At 41.3% G+C, this 9,100-nt stretch overlaps 1 protein-coding gene across 1 annotated transcript in view; it reads right to left on the bottom strand.

The window, feature by feature from the left end:
• The window catches only part of LOC119580166 (splicing factor 1-like), a gene marked incomplete in the record, with an annotated part of 59,112 nt that overhangs the window by 1,446 nt on the left and 48,566 nt on the right, over positions 1-9,100 (bottom strand).

The following is a 9,100-nucleotide window of genomic DNA, read 5'->3' as shown; positions in this document are numbered from 1 at the left end:
TACTTTTTTTTTGTTTTTTTTTTTTATGTTAAAAATTTACTCTTTCATTTTTTAAACCTTATTTTACCCTATTTTTTTAAACCATGAATCTTCCATACACTAAGGAAAACAAAAAATTTTATTTGTTTTATTTTTTACTTTTTTTATTTCTCTTAATTTAAATTTTACAAGCCCCCAGAAGGTTTTTTATATTTTGCTGTTTTCTTTGTATAATATATTTTTGCTCCCATTTTTTGAGATCAAAATAAATTTTTATTTTTTTATTTTGTGGAAGGGTCGGTCTTTTAGAATTGATTAGCGGAGGAGACACTGCAATGCTTCGTGAAAATTTATAAAATCTTTGTTGTTTAAACACAGTTGCTTTTTTGGTAATTCTGAAAGGCCACCCACGTATCCTTTCTTAGTTATGAAAATTTATTGCAGTTTTCCCAACCCTGCAAAACTTCCGGGCCCAAAAACCCCAACTTCTGGTTTTTGCCCCCCCCTTTTGAACGGGTCTGCTATCGATCACCCCTGTCTTAATACTTGAAAATGTTTTATCTTGTGATGCAGGCACCAATGTGTTTAAAGACATTTTTACCTTTCATGCAGGCTGTTATTTTTAAAAATTTTTTACCTTTTAAATGCGGCTCTCCCATCAAATCCGGAATATAAAGAGAGAGATTTTTTTAATAAACCCTTTACCCCTGTGGACCCTGGAAAAAAAATTTGTGGGATATAATCCTTTTTGGTTGGTGCATAATGAATGTGGGTCTTATCATTTCGTTGTAATGATCTGTTTTTAAGGAAAATGCCAGCTGGAATACAGGTTTTTAGCATACAGTTGCAGGGAGTGCCAAAATACTCTCCCCCATTTGGGTGAATGTGCTATTTTGATGGGCAGTCTTTAATTACTCCCCCCTCAGGTTTTTAATATCAGTGGGAAGTTTTATATTAAAGCCTTTATGCTTTTTCAAAAAGGGGATTTTGATATTGGGAAAATAAACAAAGTATTGTTAAAATCTTTGCTGGTCTTTTCCCATAGTTTTTAAAAGTCTTTTCTTGCAAGACCCCTTCCTGTTTATCTTAAATTTTCTGTTTTTCCCTTTTTTTAATAGCTTTTTTTTCCCCGTTTTTTTAAAATTTTGTTTTACTTTTGTATTCATCTTTAAGAAAATTTTTGTTTAGAGGGAATGCAAAATTTTAATGGTGTTACTCTGAACTTCCTTTTCTTTTTTTTGATTGTGGTTAAAACTTTCACTCTTACTCTTGTTGTCTTTGGGCTGTAGAATTTTTTAAACCCACTTGCTGGCTTTTGCAGTTTTCAGATGTTTACCTATTAATTTGGGAAAAAAATGAATATTTATAATAACAGGGGCATCTGAGGGCTTTTTTGAAAAAATTTTAAAATTTTATGTAAGTCATTGATTAGTATCAGTTCCAATCCGTTGTTCCTACATTTTATATCTTTCATACGAAATCATTCTCCTTGATATTAAAAGTTACAAATAATTTACTATAAATTTTTTTTCATCTCTTTTCTCTCTCACTTTTCTTCTGCCTGTACCCTCTTCCCCTCCCCTCTTACTCTACCTCCTCCCTCCCTTTCCTGTCTTCCTCCCCCCTCCCTTCCTCTATCCCCTCCTTCCCCTTCCCTTTCCCCCCTTTGCTCTTTTTCCCCCTCCTCTCTCTCTCCTTCTCTCTCTCTCTTCTCTCTTCTCTCTCTCTCTTCTCTCTTCTCTTCCTCTTCTCCTCTCTCGCTTCTTCTCCCTCTCCCTCTCCCCCCCCTTTTCCCCCCCTCCCCACATTTTCCCACCTCCCCTTCCCCCCCTCCTCTCCCTTCCCTCCCTCCCCCCCTTCCTTCCCCTTACCCCCTCCCTCCTTCGCTCCACTCCTCCCCCCCCCCCCCTCCTTCCCTTTCCCCCCTCCCCCCTCCCCCCCTCCTCCCCCCTTTTCCCTTCTCCCCCTCTTCCTTCCTCTTTCCTCTCTCCTTTTCTCCCCCTTTTCCCTCTCCTCCCTCCCCCCCTTACCCCCTTCTTCCCTCTCCCTCCCTTTTTTCCCTCCCCCTCCCCTTCTTCCCCCTCCCTCCTTTTCCCCCTCCCCTCCTTCTCCCTCCCTTCCTCCCCCTCCCCCTTTTTCCCTCTCCCTTCTTCCCCCTCCTTTTTCCCCTCCCCCTCTCATTCATCCCCTTCCCCCTTCCCCCTTTTGTCATTTTTATATTTTTTTACCCAAATGTACTAACTCAGTATTGTGAAAAATAATATAAACAAAGAAAAGGAAATTTAGGCAGAATAGGTAATATTACTTCTACTTGTTTATCCCAAAACAGAGGAAGTTGCCCTGGGACCAGCCTGTACCAGATTACTTTTTTTATGAAATGAATTTCCTTTTTCTTTCTTTTTTCTGTGGGGTTTGTTTTTTTTTTGTTCATATCCCTTTTATTTATAGATATTTTAAGGGGGAAAAAGCTGTAAATGTACAAATATATGCCTTTTTTAAAATTTTTATCACAAAAAATTTTTATCCCAACTTTTGGCAATTTAACAATCTTTTTATAGAAAGCAAGCTAATTTTGTTTTATTATTACTTGTGTTTGAATCTAAAATCAAAATTCAAGATTACTATTTTTTAAATTGCCATTTTTTTAAAAACACAGGTTGGATCAAGGAATTTGAAAAACTGCGGGAAAAATGTCTAAAAGAATCTAATCATTATGTTTCACTCTTTTTCCTAAAAAAGGCACCTAAAACATTACAATTCAAAGTAGTCTCTTTTTTTGAAGAGTTGCTGCTTACGGCTAAAATGCGAATTGTATAACTCCCAAAGTATTGTGTCTGGTTTTTAAAATATTTTCTATCTGGCTAAGTAAAATCTTTTTTTAAGCATCTTCTTCTTACCCAGGGGTAAATTTCCCTTTTTTTTTTCTCTTTTCTTTTCGAATTAGTACGTAATTTAGCTGATAAATAAAATACATAAGCCAATTACCCCTTTTCATAAATGAAAAAGATTAAGAATTATTCGGGATAAAGGTAGTTTTAGGGAAAAAAAAATTTTGAAAACTTTTTGTTTCCTTTATCATTTTTAAGGCACCCTAAAAAATATTTTCATGCAGTTCTTCCAATTCAAAGCTCTAAACTAAAAAAAAAAAATTGAAAGGGGGGATAAAAATGTCTTCTACATAATAAAATTGGGTTTTCATGCCTTTGTGTACATTTTCATTCACTCGTGCTTAGGGAAACCCCAGATGGTTTTGCTTTATTTATTTTTTTTTTGGATCCTTTTGTTATATTTCTTTTTTTATCATGGTTATTTTTAATATGGCAATTTTATCAGGTTCTAAAGAAATATAAAATGCTTTTTTATAGGAAAGTCTTTTTAAGGGAGTATCAAGCAAGTGAAATGCTGGAGGAATATGGGTGGAAAGGGTTTTCAAATAATTCATGTGAATTTAAGATACTTTGGTCATGTCTGATAACAGACAGTTGTGAGGAAGAGTAGTGAATTACTGATTGCCTTTAGATTTGAATACCTTGTCAGACCTGTCAAGCTTCTGTTGTATTTATTACAAAAATTATTATCACACACACACACCACACACACACACACACCACACACACACACACACACACACCCCACACACACCACACCACACACACCACACACACACAACAACAATACATACACACATACATACACACACACGAATACAATTAATGGGGTATGGTTTAAAATTTTGATTTAATGTAGAGCCCTAGGAATCAAACTTTGAAAAAGATATTAAAAAATGTTACATTATTATAGAATATGTTGAGGCAGTTAGAGTATGTAGGAGGAATGGCAAATCAGTACAAAGGCAATTTGACTCTGTATTACCGAATAGACTAATTTGGTAGAGGATAGCTGGCTACGAGATGCCTGTCGGCCCCCATGGCTGGGGGAAGCTGATCCCAGCAGCGAGAATAGCCTCCTTCTCCGGACTTTGCTAGGCCCCAGAAAATGAGGATCTCTGGCTCCTGGTACCAGCGCCCCAACTCGCATCGCTGGACTTGGTACAGCGATACGGGTACAGTGCCAAGGAGATCGACCACTTTTCTTGTCAGCACGCGATGGAGCATCCTCCAGAACTGCAGGGTTTACCGGAGTGCTGAGTTCTGTGCACGACCATAGGCTGGTTGTGGCTACCCTGCGGGTCCACTTCAAAACTCCCCGTCCCTCCAGTGGCCACCCTAAGGTGTTTCACTTGGACAGACTAAGGGAGGAGGAGTGTGCCCGTGGGTTCGCCACGGCAGTCTCTGACCGATTCTCAGAAACCAGAAACCTTACGGATCAAGTTGATCTGTGGGAGTCCTTCAAGCGCGTAACACTCGAAGCAGCTCAGGAGTCCATTGGCGTACGCCCAAGGACAAGGCAGAATACCATCTCCCATTAGAGGCCACTGAAGCGTGTCGCAAGGCTCGGCTGAATGGGAATCAAGTCTTGCGTCTTCCATGGTGCTTTAGGGCTCGGACACTGCTGAGAAGGGAAAAGGGAAACAGTTCATCAGGAATCTTGCTGAGGAGGTCGAAGGCCATTTCTTGGTATAGCTGATAAATGAAATCACATAAGACCAATTCCCACCATTTCATGAATTGAAAATAGATTAAGAAATTATTCTGGATGCAAGGTAGATTATGGGAAAAAGAATTTTGAATAACTTTTTGTTTCCTTTATCATTTTAAAGGGCACACACTAATAAATATTGTTCATGCAGTATCTTCCAATTCCAAAGCTACTAAACTATAAAAAAAAATTGAATTGGGTATAAGAAATGTCTTCTACATGAATAACTTGGTTTCATGCCTTTTTTACATTTTCATTCACTCGTAGCTTAGGTAACCTCTAAAACTGGTTTTGCTTTTTATTTATTTTTTTGAGGATCCTTTGTTCATATTTTCTTTATTTTATCATGGTTTTTTTTAAATAGGGCAATTTTATCAGGTGTCTAAAGGAACTATAAGATGCTTTCTATTTTGGAAAAGTCTTTTAAGGAGAGTATGCAAGCAAGTGAAATAGCTGGGGGAATATGGGGTGGAAAGGGTTTTCAAAAAATTCATGTGAATTAAGATACTTTGGTCATGTCTGTAAACAGACAGTTTGAGGAAGAGTAGTGAATTACTGATTGCCTTTAGATTTGAATACCTTGTCAGACCTGTCAAGCTTCTTTTTGTATTTATTACAGAAATTATTATCACACACACACACACACACACACACACACACACACACACACACACACACACACACACACACACACACACACACACACACACACCAAAACACACACACATACATACATACACACATACATACACACACACGAATACAATTAATGGGGTATGGCTTAAATTTGATTTAATGTAGAGACCTAGGAATCAACTTTGAAAAAAGATATTGAAAAATGTTACATTATTATAGAATATGTTGAGGCAGTTAGAGTATGTGGGAGGAATGGGCAAATCAAGTACAAAGGCAATTTGACTCTGTATTACCTGAATAGACTAATTTGGTAGAGGATAGCTGGCTACGGATGTCTGTCGGCCCCATGGCTCGGGAGCTGATCCCAGCAGCGAGAATAGCCTCCTTCCCCGGGACTTTACTAGGTCACAGAAAATGAGGATCTCTGGCTCCTGGTACCAGCGCTCAACTCGCATCGCTGGACTTGGTACAGCGTACGGGTACAGTGGCCAAGGAGATCGACCACATTCTTGTCAGCACGCGATGGAGGATCCTCAGAATTTGCAGGGTTTACAGGAGTGCTGAGTTCTGTGGCACCGACCATAGGCGGGTTATGGCTACCCTGCGGGTCCACGTAAAAACTCCCCGTCCCTCCAGTGGCCACCCTAAGGTGTTTAAACTTGGACAGACTAAGGGAGGAGGAGTGTGCCCGGGGGGTCGCCACGGCAGTCCTGACCGATTCTCAGAAACCAGCAACCTGACGGATCCAGTTGCTCTGTGGGAGTCCTTCAAGCGCGTAAACACTCGAAGCAGCTCAGGAGCCCATTGGCGTACCCCCAAGGACAAGGCAAAATACCATCTCCCTGGAGACATTAGAGGCCACTGAAGGGGTGTCGCAAGGCTCGGCTGAAGGGGAATCAAGTCTTGCGTCGTTCCATGGTGCATAGGGCTCGGACATTTGCTGAGAAGGGAAACAAGGAACAGTTCATCAGGAATCTTGCTGAGGAGGTCGAAGGCCATTTCTTGGTAAATGACCTTCGCCCTGCCTACCAAGCCCTGAGAAACTGACCCTAAGCCCTCCTCACAGATGACTGCAGTCCGATCAGCGGATGGACAGATCATCTCAGATCATGTTGGGGTTCGTGAACGTTGGGCTGAGTATTTTGAACAGTTGTCCGGTGGATCCTCCAACATTTTATTTGGATGCAAGCGATGTCGCAGTGCCTGTGCCGGACCCACCATCAGCGAGGAACCTCCTACCCTAACAGAGGTTAGGCTGGCGATTTCCAAGCTGAAGAGTGGGAAAGCTGCAGGCATATGTGATATCCCTGCTGAACTGATAAAGGCTGGGGGTGAACCTATGGCTCGGGGCCTGATACAGTCCTGACTGCCATTTGGCAGTCTGGTACCATTCCCCCTGACCTGCTGAGGGGGGTGGTCATCCCTCTCTGGAAGGGGGAAAAGGGGGTCGATGGACTGTAGCAACTACCGTGGCATTACACTGCTCAGCATACCAGGGAAGGTTCTCGCTCACATTCTTCTGAAACGGATCCGCAACCACCTACTGAGGCACCGAGACCGGGGCAGTCTGGATTTACTCCTGGCAAGTCCACAATAGACCGTATACTAGCGCTTCGATAATTGTGGAACGCCGTCGTGAGTTTGGTCGTGGGGTTTCTTGCAGCCCACATCGACCTCAAGAAGCGTTTGACTCGGTGCATGGGAATCGCTATGGAGATCCCGAGGCTCAGGGGAATTCCGACACAGATTATTGGCTTGATAGCAAGCCTCTATACTGGTACTGAAAGTGCTGTAAAATGTGGTGGGGGTATGTCGAACTTCTTCCCTGTTAATTCAGGGGTGAGGCAAGGCTGTGTCCTTGCACCCACACTTTTCAACACTTGTATGGACTGGATAATGGGCAGAGCTACTAGCCAAAGTCAGTGCGGAGCAACACTAGGCAATATTAAGGTCTCAGACCTTGACTTTGCCGACGATTTTGCCATCCTATCTGAGTCCTTGGAAATCACTTGTGGCGGCTCTTGATGCATTTAGCAATGAGGCGAAGCCCCTAGGCTTAGAGGTCTCCTGGACCAAGACCAAGATTCAGGACTTTGGGGGCCTGTTAGGGGAAAACCCCTTTCAGTCGATCCATGCTTGCGGCGAGGACGTTGAAGTCACAGAAAGTTTTACATACCTTGGTAGCGTAGTCCATATCTCTGGGTGTCAGACCAGGAAGTCAGTAGACGGATTGGTCTGGCAACAGAGCCATGAACTCGATCAACAAGAGCGTTTGGAGATGTCGGTACCTATGCAGAAGGACCAAGCTGCGTGTCTTCAAGGCCTTGATTACTTCCAGTTGTGTTATGGAAGCGAAACCCGGACGCTATCCAGTGCCTTTGGAGTCTCGCCTTGATGCCTTTTGTAACAAGTCCCTTCGCCGGATCATGGGGTACAGTTGGCAGGACCCCGTGTCCAACCGGCGGTTACACCGTGAGACCGGCATGGGACCTGTTACTTGCATAATCCGGGATCGCCAAATCAGGCTATATGGCCACCTAGCTCGCCTCCCTATGGACGACCCTGCTCACCAGGTTGTCTCTCTGCGAGACAACCCTGGGTGGAGGGGACCTGTGGGACGTCCTAGGAGATCATGGCTTGGGCAGCTCGACGAGACCTTCGTGAGGAACTAGAGATGGGCCGTGTGCCTGCCTGGAGACTCGCCTCGGGGATCCTCGTGGCTGGAAGCGAAGGGTGGTGCGGGCCCTGCGCCCCCCTCGGCGTTAGCCCTTATGATGATGATGATAGTCATAATCTGTACATAATCTGATACACCATTACCATTACACTGTTATAAAAAAAAAAAAAAAACATAACTAAAGAATTGGCCAAATTATAACTACCACTGCCAGGTTTATAGTATCATAGCTTCTAGATGTTTGGTAACTGTCTTATATTTATTTTGTGTAAGTAACATAGTACCATGATTTAAGATATTTGGTCTTACTGGCCCTATTTTGGAAAACTTGCAGATTTAGAAATTTTCAGTAACACTGTATCTGTTCATTAGGGATATGTATTAGCAGATAGTAAGGTTTCTCAATCTGCTCTCTCTATATAAGTTTAAGCATAAGAATAGAAAATTTTTTTGCTAAAGATAGTCAACATAGAGAAAAGGCATGAATTGTTCAATGTTCGCTGTGATAATCTATTTTTTGCTGCTGTTATGATTTTGATTATCATAATTAATTGTCATTGTTATCATTACTAACCCTGTTTTATATATATATATATATATTTTATATATAATATATATTATATATATATATAATATATATATATATATATAGATAATATAATAATATATATATAATATATATATATATATATATATATGTATATATAATATTAAAGAAAAAAAAATTTTCCCAAAAGGGGGTTGGTGACATTGACATATCGTCATGAAAAAAAGTATGCTTGAGGGGTGGGGGTGATGGGAATTTTCTGTCATGTGAATCACTGAAGGCTAGGGTGATGGGAGTGAGATGATACGGAGTCTGTGCAAGGAAAACATTTTTATAACCATCTTTAAACCAGCATATCAAATGACATATATAGGCTTGGGGCATGGCCAAAAAACAAAAACTCTTACACAGAAAGAGAGGTAATAAGGTTGCAAAGGGAAAAAGCAAGGAGTCTTGACACTCACTGCCCTCAAGTGTTTGGGTGCGCCCGACTTACAAGCCACATTTCTGGGACATTAAAGGAACCCCAATGCCTGGGTTTTTGGCCCCTTTCGGGCAGTGAAGTACCCAGATCCAATAGGCTAATAATTATTGATTATCGATAACGATTGCGGTGACTGTGATGATGATTCTTATTATTATCAATGTTAATATTATAATTA

Source organism: Penaeus monodon, chromosome 13 (genome assembly GCF_015228065.2).
Source record: "Penaeus monodon isolate SGIC_2016 chromosome 13, NSTDA_Pmon_1, whole genome shotgun sequence".
Taxonomy (NCBI): Eukaryota; Metazoa; Arthropoda; class Malacostraca; order Decapoda; family Penaeidae; genus Penaeus; species Penaeus monodon.
The sequence above is the reverse complement of the archived record's forward strand: the minus strand, read 5'-3'. Positions and strand labels throughout refer to the sequence as shown.